The sequence below is a fragment of the Lissotriton vulgaris genome, chromosome 8 (genome assembly GCF_964263255.1).
Source record: "Lissotriton vulgaris chromosome 8, aLisVul1.2, whole genome shotgun sequence".
Classification (NCBI taxonomy): Eukaryota; Metazoa; Chordata; class Amphibia; order Caudata; family Salamandridae; genus Lissotriton; species Lissotriton vulgaris.
This window is the reverse complement of record NC_141696.1, coordinates 545,464,124-545,479,601: the sequence shown is the minus strand read 5'-3', so window position 1 is coordinate 545,479,601 and position 15,478 is coordinate 545,464,124. Positions and strand designations below refer to the sequence as shown.

General features: G+C 40.9%; 3 non-coding genes across 3 annotated transcripts; all 3 read left to right on the top strand.

The window, feature by feature from the left end:
* The first annotated feature begins 3,485 nt into the window (after positions 1-3,485).
* Positions 3,486-3,558, top strand: TRNAV-CAC (transfer RNA valine (anticodon CAC)). Its single transcript has one exon. It is a non-coding gene; the product is annotated as a tRNA-Val (tRNA).
* A 7,697-nt stretch (positions 3,559-11,255) lies between these two features.
* TRNAP-UGG (transfer RNA proline (anticodon UGG)) lies at positions 11,256-11,327 on the top strand. The gene has a single exon. It is a non-coding gene; the product is annotated as a tRNA-Pro (tRNA).
* Positions 11,328-14,276: 2,949 nt separating this feature from the next.
* On the top strand, positions 14,277-14,349 carry TRNAV-CAC (transfer RNA valine (anticodon CAC)). Its single transcript has one exon. It is a non-coding gene; the product is annotated as a tRNA-Val (tRNA).
* The last annotated feature ends 1,129 nt before the right edge of the window (positions 14,350-15,478 follow it).

Sequence of the window (15,478 nt, the reverse complement as noted above, 5' to 3'; positions counted from 1 at the left end):
ATAAGCATTTGAGAAAAAATGCAACATGTGTTTCTTATGTTGTTATGAACAGCTTTTTATTCTTTCTCTTTATGGTCTAGCCACTGCAGAAATAGATAAATAAGTGCTGACTTCCTGTAAGACGTGTCCAATTCTGGGACAAAATAAAAGGGGACACTTATAAATGATAGTGATATCAATTGAGAAAGGGTAAGTTGACACTGAATTTCATGTGTATTCACAGACCAAGCATGAAAAAGTCCCTAGCATGATCTTCATTGCGTGCTTAGAGCTGGTATTAGCTTTTCAGAGGTGCGGGCCTTTCGAAGGCTCGTTGGTCTAGGGGTATGATTCTCGCTTTGGGTGCGAGAGGTCCCGGGTTCAAATCCCAGGGAAGCCCTTTCATTGGTGCTTTTTTAAAGTAGTATTGAAGTATGCATTTCAAAGCCAATATCAATTTTCTCTTTGCAGTAGTGGATGAATATTTGCTAGAGTCTCATGCTTTTAACCTTGCCCTGCCTGAGCAAATAGGAAACATTTCTCTTTAAGCATTTTGCAAAAATGCTGAACTTGCATGGCATATACAAGCGTTCAGCTAGGGCTGTCTGGGAAGGTTGCATGAAAGAAATCTAAAACCAGAGGCCGTTGGAATAGCCTGTTTTGAGAAGTTTCATCACAGAAGAATCAACTGTAGACATCTGTTTCTGTAGTGTAGTGGTTATCACGTCCGCCTCACACGCGAAAGGTCCCCGGTTCGAAACCAGGCAGAAACAGTTGTTATATTGTCTTGGCTGCAATGTTGAGAGGTGCTGTTTTGCCATGAAATTGTCCAGGCCCTGAAGATGGTTTCATGCAGACTCGTTCCAAGAAAGTGAATTCTCTTGAAAACACTAAAGTAATTGGCATGTGGATGTATCTGTTGATTCACAGACCTCACTTTTATAAGAGCCCTGCATTCTGTTCATTGCTCACCTAGAACATGCATTAACTTTGGGAATTGTTGGCACCAACAGGCATCTTAGTTTAGTGGAGTGTTTCTGGTGTTTAAGTGCAGAAGCCCTGGGCTCAATTCCTCGGTGACCCTTCTCAAGGTGATGATACAAATGCATCGTCACCTTTACGTTTAAAGTCAGAATTGTTTATTTCTATTTGGTGGTGTATGAATGCTTGCAACAGTATGTTGATTTTTTCTAGCCTTGAATGAATAAAAGCAAATCACTCCTCTTTATGTATTTTTCTAATACATTGATATTTGCATCTCCTTTCCTAGCCTGCATTTTTCACTATCTTACAGGCTGTATATAATAAGTATCAATTCAGGGGCCCTTCTTCTACTCAATTCACAACTGTTCTATCCCGGCATTGATAAGCAATCTACATCTGCTTCTGTTGTGTATTGGTTATCATGTTTACCTGACGTGTGAAAGCCCCATGTTTGACAGTGCGCGTTAATAAAGAGACCAATGATTTTTATTAAAAGTTGTCATGTGTTTTTGTTACCTTGCACCGGCCAAAAAGTGCCGGAAATGACTTCATTTGCAGTCACTTGAAAAGTAGGGATTCTCAAATAAATGGTAAGAGGTTGGAACAAATCTAAAGGAATGCATGGCATATCTATATGTATGTGTACGCAGGTATCCATATATAAAGATAGATAGATAAATAGATAGATAGATAGATAGATAGATAGATAGATAGATAGATAGATAGATAGATAGATAGATAGATAGATAGATAGATAGATAGATAGATAGATAGACAGACAGACAGACAGACAGACAGACAGACAGACAGACAGACAGACAGACAGACAGATAGATAGATAGATAGATAGATAGATAGATAGATAGATAGATAGATAGATAGATAGATAGATAGATAGATAGATAGATAGATAAGATAGATAGATAGATAGATAGATAGATAGATAGATAGATAGATAGATAGATAGATAGATAGATAGATAGATAGATAGATAGATAGATAGATAGATAGATAGATAGATAGATAGATAGATAGATAGATAGATATTGGGAGAGAGAGAGCGTTAATATAAACTGAGACTTTATTTTCCATCAAGCTGTCTTTCCTTTCCTTCAGGAGCAGAATGTTCTGATCATCAGCGCTCCAGAATCTAGTGCTTGGTTGGCAAGCATCACACATTGTGATGTGTTAGCTAAGAGTTCCATGTCGTTCAGACTCATATATTCCTCTGTAGTTGTACCTTGGTGATTCAACAAAATGTGGCATCATAAGCAGCATTCTACTGCCATAGACTGGGCAGAAAAAACATTTAGAATTTCACTGAAAAAGAAAAAAAGCATACTTAGGCAGAGCTTTCTGGACAGTAAGGACATTAGAGTAAGTGATGAATAAGCACTGCTTTTGTTAATTTACATAGGCAGAACAGAGACTGCTGGGAAAAGCCTGAAATTAAAGGCACAGAAAATGCCTGCTTCTGGATAGAACACTAAGAAGGGTTGAAAGTTTTTCTCTGACCCTGGCCACTCTTACAAGCAATCCTATGATAGTCAGAAGGACCCACCCTAAAAAGGAAGGGACAGCCATTTGGACCCTTTCCACCTTTTCTCTATCGAGCCTGATCGAGCACTGATTGAGCGGATTAGCACATGTACTTCTCATTTTGGGAAGGTATTGCTTAGCTTGCTACCAGCAGCTCAGTTATGTTATGATGTTAGAGGCTTGCAAGGAATGCTTTAGTCCTGCATTAGGCAGTTTTTATTGCTACTTGCATTCAAGGGAAAGATAATTAGCCAGAATCTGTGACCCAGTTATTAAGCTTGGCATTCCGATTTGCACAAAGGGAATAAGCATTTGAGAAAAAATGCAACATGTGTTTCTTATGTTGTTATGAACAGCTTTTTCTTCTTTCTCTTTAGGGTCTAGCCACTGCAGAAATAGATAAATAAGTGCTGACTTCCTGTAAGACGTGTCCAATTCGGGGACAAAATAAAAGGGGACACTTATAAATGATAGTGATATCATTTGAGAAAGGGTAAGTTGACACTGAATTTCATGTGTATTCACAGACCAAGCATGAAAAAGTCCCTAGCATGATCTTCATTGCGTGCTTAGAGCTGGTATTAGCTTTTCAGAGGTGCGGGCCTTTCGAAGGCTCGTTGGTCTAGGGGTATGATTCTCGCTTTGGGTGCGAGAGGTCCCGGGTTCAAATCCCAGGCGAGCCCTTTCATTGGTGCTTTTTTAAAGTAGTATTGAAGTATGCATTTCAAAGCCAATATCAATTTTCTCTTTGCAGTAGTGGATGAATATTTGCTAGAGTCTCATGCTTTTAACCTTGCCCTGCCTGAGCAAATAGGAAACATTTCTCTTTAAGCATTTTGCAAAAATGCTGAACTTGCATGGCATATACAAGCGTTCAGCTAGGGCTGTCTGGGAAGGTTGCATGAAAGAAATCTAAAACCAGAGGCCCTTGGAATAGCCTGTTTTGAGAAGTTTCATCACAGAAGAATCAACTGTAGACATCTGTTTCTGTAGTGTAGTGGTTATCACGTTCGCCTCACACGCGAAAGGTCCCCGGTTCGAAACCGGGCAGAAACAGTTCTTATATTGTCTTGGCTGCAATGTTGAGAGGTGCCGTTTTGCCATTAAATTGTCCAGGCCCTGAAGATGGTTTCATGCAGACTCGTTCCAAGAAAGTGAATTCTCTTAAAAACACTAAAGTAATTGGCATGTGGATGTATCTGTTGATTCACAGACCTCGCTTTCATAAGAGCCCTGCATTCTGTTCATTGCTCACCTAGAACATGCATTAACTTTGGGAATTGTTGGCACCAACAGGCATCTTAGTTTAGTGGAGTGTTTCTGGTGTTTAAGTGCAGAAGCCCTGGGCTCAATTCCCCGGTGACCCTTCTCAAGGTGATGATACAAATGCATCGTCACCTTTACGTTTAATGTCAGAATTGTTTATTTCTATTTGGTGGTGTATGAATGCTTGCAATAGTATGTGTAGTATTCACTGTTCTGTGCCTTCCTGGCACCTGTAGTTGGAACCCTTGTGTTCCTATGTTCTATAGCTCTGTAATAGAATGTTGCCTTCTGGCAGTTGATAGCTTGTGCCTGGTGCCTGTCGCTGTGCTTCTCCTAAGCTGAATAAACCTAACCTACAAGCTTACTTATTGTCCAGTCTACTTCAATACTACAAAATTGTTGGCGACGATGCTGCTTAGGAGAAGGTAAAAGAACCTGCCTTTACCTCGTTTCTCCTCGTATTCCTGCCGAGATTACACTGTGGATCGAGTGTACTTGAAGTGCAGCTGTTCGACTCTCTGGTGAAGATCTTCAGTGAAGATAAGTGGTCCGCTTTCATTTTGCGCGTTTTAAGCTAATTTTAAGCCTTTAATCAGCTTAATTTATGAGCGCACAACGTCATTGGTGTCAGCGCGAGATTGTTTGACGAGGAAGCCGCAGCGTCATCTCCAGCGCGAGCGCGCCACGTCATTGACATCAGCGCGAGGCTCTGTTGCTAACGCAACCACCTGGCACGCGTTTCCCTGACCTGACGCGTCTCCATAGCGATCTACAACAATCGCCTGACGTGCGCACCTCCAACTAGACGCGTCTCCCTGGCAACGCGTCTCTGAGCCTGTTCGCGTCTCTATCCAGCGCTAACTCTTCGGAAGCGACCTGCATCGTCCACACTTTGGCACCATTCTCATTGGAAATAAAGACACACGAACATAAAGAAAAGCGTCTTCATCTTTAATCACAGACTTCACTTCCTCTTTAGGAAAGGTGTTCGTCTAGTGTTATTTCTACACGTTGGTGCCATCTAGTGGTGGGAAAAATTATCACATGATCCTTTCTCAAGGAAAATCTATTTTTGCATACTGAATTTCTTTTGCACAGCGGCAGAGTCTATAAAGAGGGAAATTTCCAATCTTTTCCAGTATGCAATCTGTTTCTCCTCCTCCTCCTTTTCTCGAGACCCCAGGCAATCCTCCCATAGTCTGGAAAAAATGGTTTGATGCCTTTGAGACTTATTTGGGGGCTATAGGCGCGTCCAGATATCGCGCAGAAAGGAAGAAGTGTCTTCTACTGCACTCTTTGGGTTTCGAGGGAAGAGAAATCTTCAAACATTTACCTCCCTTAGTAAGAAACAACGCTGAAGAGGACGTAGATGAGTACACAGAAACAAGATTAAGGCTTGAGTTACGTTTTGATATCAAGCCAAGTCTTGTTGTCATAAGGCACAAGTTCTTCAAGAGAGAACAACTATCTGGGGAGGATGTTGAGACGTATGTTTCCTGTCTAAGACAACTAAGTGCTGATTGTGAATTCGAAGGCTTTCGAGAGCAATTAATAAGGGATCAATACGTTTGCAAGTGCTCCGATAAATCTATTCAGCAGAAGCTTCTTACTTTGGGCAATCCCACACTTGAAGAGACTATTCGTGTGGCCAAGAGTATAGAGCTGTCAAAAAAAGAAGTAAAGGAACTTGAAAAGAAATGTGATGAGGGAGTTTCGATAGTTAGAACCAAGGAGAACAAAGACAGTAAAGTGGTTGGCAGTCAACGTTTTGACAGAAACAACACTCCTGGTTCTCAACGTTTTGAGAGGAATGCTTTTTCAAGAAATGACATTTGTTACAGATGTGGAAATCCCTCCCATAATAAAAATAACAAGTTTTGCCCTGCCAGGAACTCTACCTGTCGCAACTGTGGGAAGTTTGGGCACTTTGCGAAAATTTGCCAAATCTCTAAACAGGGAAATTCCACTTTCAGCAACAAGTCTCAGAGTCTGAGTACCGTCAACACTATTGGGAATGTCTCAGAGTCCTATGGAAATACCGATGATGACTCTGACTCCATGAATGGCATCCAAGACGATCTCAGAGACATGGTTGTAGTAGTACGAGATGATGGGGTCATTATAGGTGATCCATCTGACTGTGTTGATCCTCTCGAAGATTTTGGTGTGGGTGACAAGATAATTACCCTATTAGTGGACTCTGGAGCTAGAGTAACTATGATTACGCAAAAGTTGTTTGATGTAACTTGGCCTGAAAGGAACCTCCTACCTCCTGATAGGACCCCTGTTTCTTATGAAGGGCGTAGAATTGCTCTTCTAGGGTTCTTTGAAGACATTATTCAGTTCAGGGGAAGGAGGATCTTTGGTAAAGTGTATGTTTCCTTGAAGGGCCTAAACATCTTGGGTTGGTTCCACCAGGGGTTGTTCAAGATGATCCTTAGACCAGGGTCCAAAGAACAGATCAGTATTGATGAATCTTGTGATAATGTTGAGAGTTTAGCTGTTATCGTTTCAGGTGACAATGTTGAGAGTCTAATTTCAAAATTCCCAAGAGTTTTTGGGAGTGGCCTTGGCATCATCAAGGGTTTTAACCACGAAATTAGAGTGAAGGATGGTGCCATCCCTGTAAAACATAAGGTGAGGAGTGTTCCTTTCAGCGTGAGGGATGATTTAGAAAAGGAGTTGACGGGCCTTTGCAGAAAAGGAGTCATAGAACCCATTGAGTCGTCCTTGTGGTTGTCTCCCCTTGTTGTCGCCAGAAAAAGGAATGGGGATTTGCGCGTCTGTGTGGATTTGCGCAGCCTCAATAAGAACATTTGGATTGACTCACACCCCTTACCAAAAATAACAGATTTGTTGTCCCTTACCAGGGGGGCAAGATGGTACACTAAGCTGGACTTGGCCTCCGCTTATCACCAGGTGGTGTTGAGTCAATCTTCTAGACATCTGACTGCTTTTGTCTCCCCCTTTGGCAGTTTTCAGTACTGTAGGATGCCGTTTGGCCTTGCGTCAGCGGCCGCAGTTTTCCAAAGGTTGATGAGTCAGATGTTTAGGGATACTCCTGGAGTGATTGTCTTCCAGGATGACGTTTTGATTTTTGGCGAGAACAAGGCGGATCATGACTTTTCCTTAAATCAGGTCCTGGAAATCATGCAAGACAAGGGTATTGTTTTAAAGAAAGAGAAATGTGTTTTCTTAAAAGAAAAGATGGAATTTCTAGGTCATGTTGTTTCTCATGCAGGTGTCGAACCACGTCCTGGTTTAGTGAAAGCCATTGTTGATGTTCCTCCACCTACCGACAAGTCTGGACTAAAATCTTTTATTGGTCTCAGTGAATTTTACTCCAGATTCATCAAAGACTACGCGTCAAAGGTTCAGCCTTTGACTAACATGTTAAAGAAAAGTGTGCCTTTCGTTTGGGATGAAAATTGCCAAGAGATTTTCAAGTGGATCAAATCTCAGCTGGTTGGGGAGAGCATTCTCAAACCCTTCGATCCCAACAAGGAGTGTGTGGTGACTGTTGATGCAAGTGGGTTTGGACTTGGGGCTGTCCTTACTCAGAGGAATGGACAAGTCGACAACACCATCGCATATGCCTCTAGGGTACTGCGTGGAGCAGAAGTTAACTTCTCTGTTATTGAGAAAGAGCTTTTGGCCTGTTGGTGGGCAGTCAGGAAGTTCAATCCCTATCTCTGGGGTAGTCATTTCACTATTCGTACCGATCACAGCCCACTAGTTTCTATTTTGTCCGGGGAAAAAATTAAGGAGCACACCCCTAGAATCGCGAGGCTGTCCACTAAGCTTCTTCAGTATGACTTTAAGGTTGTTTATCTACCAGGCTCAAAGAATGTCAGAGCCGACTATTTTTCTCGCTTTCCTTTAACTGATAATGACTCCGAGGTTGAAAAAGATGAAGATCTTGAGGATTGTTTTGTCGCAGGTCTGGATCTTGAAGGGATGTGTGCAATCAGTGAGGGTGAGTGGAAAAGAGAGTTATTGAAGGATGCAGTTCTCCTACAAGTTGTCGACTATCTGAAGTCTGGTTGGCCCAAGGAGAAGAATGTTACTGGGCTCTTCCAAACTTTTGTCAAGGTTGCTGACGAGCTCACTGTTGAGGATGGCATTCTCATGCGGTGTGGGAGGCTCATTCCTCCTGAGAGCTTGCGGAAGCGTCTGGTGGATGGTGCACATGAAGGGCATTTAGGGAAGACTTTCACCAAACGTAGGTTGAGAGATGTGTTCTGGTGGCCGCAGAGGACGTGTGCGTTGATTCCTTGATTGACAACTGTGTAATTTGTAAGTCCTCAGATAAAAGTCATAAGGTTAGGTCTCCCCCCATGGAGCCCGTTCAACTTCCGGAAAGGGCGTGGGAAAAGATTGGGGTTGACTTGGTCGGTCCTTTTTACCTTTTACCTTCATGTTCCCGTTTTGCCATTGTTGCCATTGATTACTACTCCAAATGGCCGGAAATTCGCTTCGTCAGTGAAGCCTCCTCTGCTAGTGTAATTTCCTTTTTGAAAGACATCTTCTTGAGAGAGGGGTTTCCTTCTGTTGTCATGACTGACAATGGTGTCCAATTTGTCAGTTGTGAGTTTGAATCTTTCCTCAAACAAGGTGGTGTGACACATAAGAAAAGTTCCCTTTACCACCCCCAGGCCAATGGCCTTGTTGAGAGGATGAACCGTGTTCTCAACAACTGCATCCAGTGGGCCATTGCTAGCAAGTGTGTAGTTGAGAATGCTGTGCGTTCCATGTTGTGGTTTTATCGTACTACAGCCCATTCTTCTACTGGGGTCTCCCCCTTTGAGCTCCTGAGGGGTAGAAAACCCTCCACCAAAATTTGTCCGGGTTGGATGTCCAAGTGGGTAAAAATGAATGTTATGGATGGAGTTGATGTTTTTGTCAGAGACAATGTGTCCGATGCTCAGAAGAAGCAAAAAACTTATTTTGATGAAAGAAAGAGATCTGTTGCCCATGACATCTGTGTTGGTGATGTGGTTCGAATTAAAAATCCTGTCCATGTCACCAAAGGTAGGAGCAAGTTTTCTCAACCTGTTGTAGTTGACAAGGTCTGTGGTAATGCTGTACGTGTGAATAATAAGGATTGGTGGAACATCTGCAAAATTGTTAAAGTTAGTAGTGATGATGCTTACACTGGTGTTTCTCAGCCCAATCCCTGCTCTGTTTCAAGTGACAAACGTTCTGGTACTGTTGCTATTAATGGTAATGGCGGTAATGTTGTTGATGCTTCTGTTCCTGGACCTCGCAGGAGTCATAGAGTGTGTAAGATTCCTGCCAGGTTCAGATAACCTGTTGCCTCTGCCTTCTCCTTCTCTACCAGTTGTGCTTTCTTTCCTCTACTATTCTTGTTCTAATTTTCTGGTTTCTTTTCTCTTCTTTTCTTTCCCCTTTTCTTTTTCTCTTTTTCCTTTTCTCCTCTTCTTCTCCTTGTACGAACGCTTCTTCTTTTGTTTTACTGAAAAGAGGATAATGTAGTATTCACTGTTCTGTGCCTTCCTGGCACCTGTAGTTGGAACCCTTGTGTTCCTATGTTCTATAGCTCTGTAATAGAATGTTGCCTTCTGGCAGTTGATAGCTTGTGCCTGGTGCCTGTCGCTGTGCTTCTCCTAAGCTGAATAAACCTAACCTACAAGCTTACTTATTGTCCAGTCTACTTCAATACTACAGTATGTTTATTTTTTCTAGCCTTGAATGAATAAAAGCAAATCACTCCTCTTTATGTATTTTTCTAATACATTGATATTTGCATCTCCTTTCCTAGCCTGCATTTTTCACTATCTTACAGGCTGTATATAATAAGTATCAATTCAGGGGCCCTTCTTCTACTCAATTCACAACTGTTCTATCCCGGCATTGATAAGCAATCTACATCTGCTTCTGTTGTGTATTGGTTATCATGTTTACCTGACGTGTGAAAGCCCCATGTTTGACAGTGCGCGTTAATAAAGAGACCAATGATTTTTATTAAAAGTTGTCATGTGTTTTTGTTACCTTGCACCGGCCAAAAAGTGCCGGAAATGACTTCATTTGCAGTCACTTGAAAAGTAGGGATTCTCAAATAAATGGTAAGAGGTTGGAACAAATCTAAAGGAATGCATGGCATATCTATATGTATGTGTACGCAGGTATCCATATATAAAGATAGATAGATAGATAGATAGATAGATAGATAGATAGATAGATAGATAGATAGATAGATAGATAGATAGATAGATAGATAGATAGATAGATAGATAGATAGATAGATAGATAGATAGATAGATAGATAGATAGATAGATAGATAGATAGATAGATAGATAGATAGATAGATAGATAGATAGATAGATAGATAGATAGATAGATAGATAGATATTGGGAGAGAGAGAGCGTTAATATAAACTGAGACTTTATTTTCCATCAAGCTGTCTTTCCTTTCCTTCAGGAGCAGAATGTTCTGATCATCAGCGCTCCAGAATCTAGTGCTTGGTTGGCAAGCATCACACATTGTGATGTGTTAGCTAAGAGTTCCATGTCGTTCAGACTCATATATTCCTCTGTAGTTGTACCTTGGTGATTCAACAAAATGTGGCATCATAAGCAGCATTCTACTGCCATAGACTGGGCAGAAAAAACATTTAGAATTTCACTGAAAAAGAAAAAAAGCATACTTAGGCAGAGCTTTCTGGACAGTAAGGACATTAGAGTAAGTGATGAATAAGCACTGCTTTTGTTAATTTACATAGGCAGAACAGAGACTGCTGGGAAAAGCCTGAAATTAAAGGCACAGAAAATGCCTGCTTCTGGATAGAACACTAAGAAGGGTTGAAAGTTTTTCTCTGACCCTGGCCACTCTTACAAGCAATCCTATGATAGTCAGAAGGACCCACCCTAAATAGGAAGGGACAGCCATTTGGACCCTTTCCACCTTTTCTATATCTCGCCTGATCGAGCCTGATCGAGCACTGATTGAGCGGATTAGCACATGTACTTCTCATTTTGGGAAGGTATTGCTTAGCTTGCTACCAGCAGCTCAGTTATGTTATGATGTTAGAGGCTTGCAAGGAATGCTTTAGTCCTGCATTAGGCAGTTTTTATTGCTACTTGCATTCAAGGGAAAGATAATTAGCCAGAATCTGTGGCCCAGTTATTCAGCTTGGCATTCCGATTTGCACAAAGGGAATAAGCATTTGAGAAGAAATGCAACATGTGTTTCTTATGTTGTTATGAACAGCTTTTTATTCTTTCTCTTTAGGGTCTAGCCACTGCAGAAATAGATAAATAAGTGCTGACTTCCTGTAAGACGTGTCCAATTCTGGGACAAAATAAAAGGGGACACTTATAAATGATAGTGATATCATTTGAGAAAGGGTAAGTTGACACTGAATTTCATGTGTATTCACAGACCAAGCATGAAAAAGTCCCTAGCATGATCTTCATTGCGTGCTTAGAGCTGGTATTAGCTTTTCAGAGGTGCGGGCCTTTCGAAGGCTCGTTGGTCTAGGGGTATGATTCTCGCTTTGGGTGCGAGAGGTCCCGGGTTCAAATCCCGGATGAGCCCTTTCATTGGTGCTTTTTTAAAGTAGTATTGAAGTATGCATTTCAAAGCCAATATCAATTTTCTCTTTGCAGTAGTGGATGAATATTTGCTAGAGTCTCATGCTTTTAACCTTGCCCTGCCTGAGCAAATAGGAAACATTTCTCTTTAAGCATTTTGCAAAAATGCTGAACTTGCATGGCATATACAAGCGTTCAGCTAGGGCTGTCTGGGAAGGTTGCATGAAAGAAATCTAAAACCAGAGGCCCTTGGAATAGCCTGTTTTGAGAAGTTTCATCACAGAAGAATCAACTGTAGACATCTGTTTCTGAAGTGTAGTGGTTATCACGTTCGCCTCACACGCGAGAGGTCCCTGGTTCGAAACCAGGCAGAAACAGTTGTTATATTGTCTTGGCTGCAATGTTGAGAGGTGCCGTTTTGCCATGAAATTGTCCAGGCCCTGAAGATGGTTTCATGCAGACTCGTTCCAAGAAAGTGAATTCTCTTGAAAACACTAAAGTAATAGGCATGTGGATGTATCTGTTGATTCACAGACCTCGCTTTCATAAGAGCCCTGCATTCTGTTCATTGCTCACCTAGAACATGCATTAACTTTGGGAATTGTTGGCACCAACAGGCATCTTAGTTTAGTGGAGTGTTTCTGGTGTTTAAGTGCAGAAGCCCTGGGCTCAATTCCTCGGTGACCCTTCTCAAGGTGATGATACAAATGCATTGTCACCTTTACGTTTAATGTCAGAATTGTTTATTTCTATTTGGTGGTGTATGAATGCTTGCAATAGTATGTTGATTTTTTTCTAGCCTTGAATGAATAAAAGCAAATCACTCCTCTTTATGTATTTTTCTAATACATTGATATTTGCATCTCCTTTCCTAGCCCGCATTTTTCACTATCTTACAGGCTGTATATAATAAGTATCAATTCAGGGGCCCTTCTTCTACTCAATTCACAACTGTTCTATCCCGGCATTGATAAGCAATCTACATCTGCTTCTGTTGTGTATTGGTTATCATGTTTACCTGACGTGTGAAAGCCCCATGTTTGACAGTGCGCGTTAATAAAGAGACCAATGATTTTTATTAAAAGTTGTCATGTGTTTTTGTTACCTTGCACCGGCCAAAAAGTGCCGGAAATGACTTCATTTGCAGTCACTTGAAAAGTAGGGATTCTCAAATAAATGGTAAGAGGTTGGAACAAATCTAAAGGAATGCATGGCATATCTATATGTATGTGTACGCAGGTATCCATATATAAAGATAGATAGATAGATAGATAGATAGATAGATAGATAGATAGATAGATAGATAGATAGATAGATAGATAGATAGATAGATAGATAGATAGATAGATAGATAGATAGATAGATAGATAGATAGATAGATAGATAGATAGATAGATAGATAGATAGATAGATAGATAGATAGATAGATAGATAGATAGATAGATAGATAGATAGATAGATAGATATTGGGAGAGAGAGAGCGTTAATATAAACTGAGACTTTATTTTCCATCAAGCTGTCTTTCCTTTCCTTCAGGAGCAGAATGTTCTGATCATCAGCGCTCCAGAATCTAGTGCTTGGTTGGCAAGCATCACACATTGTGATGTGTTAGCTAAGAGTTCCATGTCTTTCAGACTCATATATTCCTCTGTAGTTGTACCTTGGTGATTCAACAAAATGTGGCATCATAAGCAGCATTCTACTGCCATAGACTGGGCAGAAAAAACATTTAGAATTTCACTGAAAAAGAAAAAAAGCATACTTAGGCAGAGCTTTCTGGACAGTAAGGACATTAGAGTAAGTGATGAATAAGCACTGCTTTTGTTAATTTACATAGGCAGAACAGAGACTGCTGGGAAAAGCCTGAAATTAAAGGCACAGAAAATGCCTGCTTCTGGATAGAACACTGAGAAGGGTTGAAAGTGTTTTCTCTGACCCTGGCCACTCGTACAAGCAATCCTATGATAGTCAGAAGGACCCACCCTAAAAAGGAAAGGACAGCCATTTGGACCCTTTCCACCTTTTCTATATCTCGCCTGATCGAGCCTGATTGAGCACTGATTGAGCGGATTAGCACATGTACTTCTCATTTTGGGAAGGTATTGCTTAGCTTGCTACCAGCAGCTCAGTTATGTTATGATGTTAGAGGCTTGCAAGGAATGCTTTAGTCCTGCATTAGGCAGTTTTTATTGCTACTTGCATTCAAGGGAAAGATAATTAGCCAGAATCTGTGACCAAGTTATTAAGCTTGGCATTCCGATTTGCACAAAGGGAATAAGCATTTGAGAAAAAATGCAACATGTGTTTCTTATGTTGTTATGAACAGCTTTTTCTTCTTTCTCTTTAGGGTCTAGCCACTGCAGAAATAGATAAATAAGTGCTGACTTCCTGTAAGACGTGTCCAATTCTGGGACAAAATAAAAGGGGACACTTATAAATGATAGTGATATCATTTGAGAAAGGGTAAGTTGACACTGAATTTCATGTGTATTCACAGACCAAGCATGAAAAAGTCCCTAGCATGATCTTCATTGCGTGCTTAGAGCTGGTATTAGCTTTTCAGAGGTGCGGGCCTTTCGAAGGCTTGTTGGTCTAGGGGTATGATTCTCGCTTTGGGTACGAGAGGTCCCGGGTTCAAATCCCAGGCGAGCCCTTTCATTGGTGCTTTTTTAAAGTAGTATTGAAGTATGCATTTCAAAGCCAATATCAATTTTCTCTTTGCAGTAGTGGATGAATATTTGCTAGAGTCTCATGCTTTTAACCTTGCCCTGCCTGAGCAAATAGGAAACATTTCTCTTTAAGCATTTTGCAAAAATGCTGAACTTGCATGGCATATACAAGCGTTCAGCTAGGGCTGCCTGGGAAGGTTGCATGAAAGAAATCTAAAACCAGAGGCCCTTGGAATAGCCTGTTTTGAGAAGTTTCATCACAGAAGAATCAACTGTAGACATCTGTTTCTGTAGTGTAGTGGTTATCACGTTCGCCTCACACGCGAAAGGTCCCCGGTTCGAAACCAGGCAGAAACAGTTGTTATATTGTCTTGGCTGCAATGTTGAGAGGTGCTGTTTTGCCATGAAATTGTCCAGGCCCTGAAGATGGTTTCATGCAGACTCGTTCCAAGAAAGTGAATTCTCTTGAAAACACTAAAGTAATTGGCATGTGGATGTATCTGTTGATTCACAGACCTCACTTTCATAAGAGCCCTGCATTCTGTTCATTGCTCACCTAGAACATGCATTAACTTTGGGAATTGTTGGCACCAACAGGCATCTTAGTTTAGTGGAGTGTTTCTGGTGTTTAAGTGCAGAAGCCCTGGGCTCAATTCCTCGGTGACCCTTCTCAAGGTGATGATACAAATGCATCGTCACCTTTACGTTTAATGTCAGAATTGTTTATTTCTATTTGGTGGTGTATGAATGCTTGCAATAGTATGTTGATTTTTTCTAGCCTTGAATGAATAAAACCAAATCACTCCTCTTTATGTATTTTTCTAATACATTGATATTTGCATCTCCTTTCCTAGCCTGCATTTTTCACTATCTTACAGGCTGTATATAATAAGTATCAATTCAGGGGCCCTTCTTCTACTCAATTCACAACTGTTCTATCCCGGCATTGATAAGCAATCTACATCTGCTTCTGTTGTGTATTGGTTATCATGTTTACCTGACGTGTGAAAGCCCCATGTTTGACAGTGCGCGTTAATAAAGAGACCAATGATTTTTATTAAAAGTTGTCATGTGTTTTTGTCCCCTTGCACCGGCCAAAAAGTGCCGGAGATGACTTCATTTGCAGTCACTTGAAAAGTAGGGATTCTCAAATAAATGGTAAGAGGTTGGAACAAATCTAAAGGAATGCATGGCATATCTATATGTATGTGTACGCAGGTATCCATATATAAAGATAGATAGATAGATAGATAGATAGATAGATAGATAGATAGATAGATAGATAGATAGATAGATAGATAGATAGATAGATAGATAGATAGATAGATAGATAGATAGATAGATAGATAGATAGATAGATAGATAGATATTGGGAGAGAGAGAGCGTTAATATAAACTGAGACTTTATTTTCCATCAAGCTGTCTTTCCTTTCCTTCTGGAGCAGAATGTTCTGATCATCAGCGCTCCAGAATCTAGTGCTTGGTT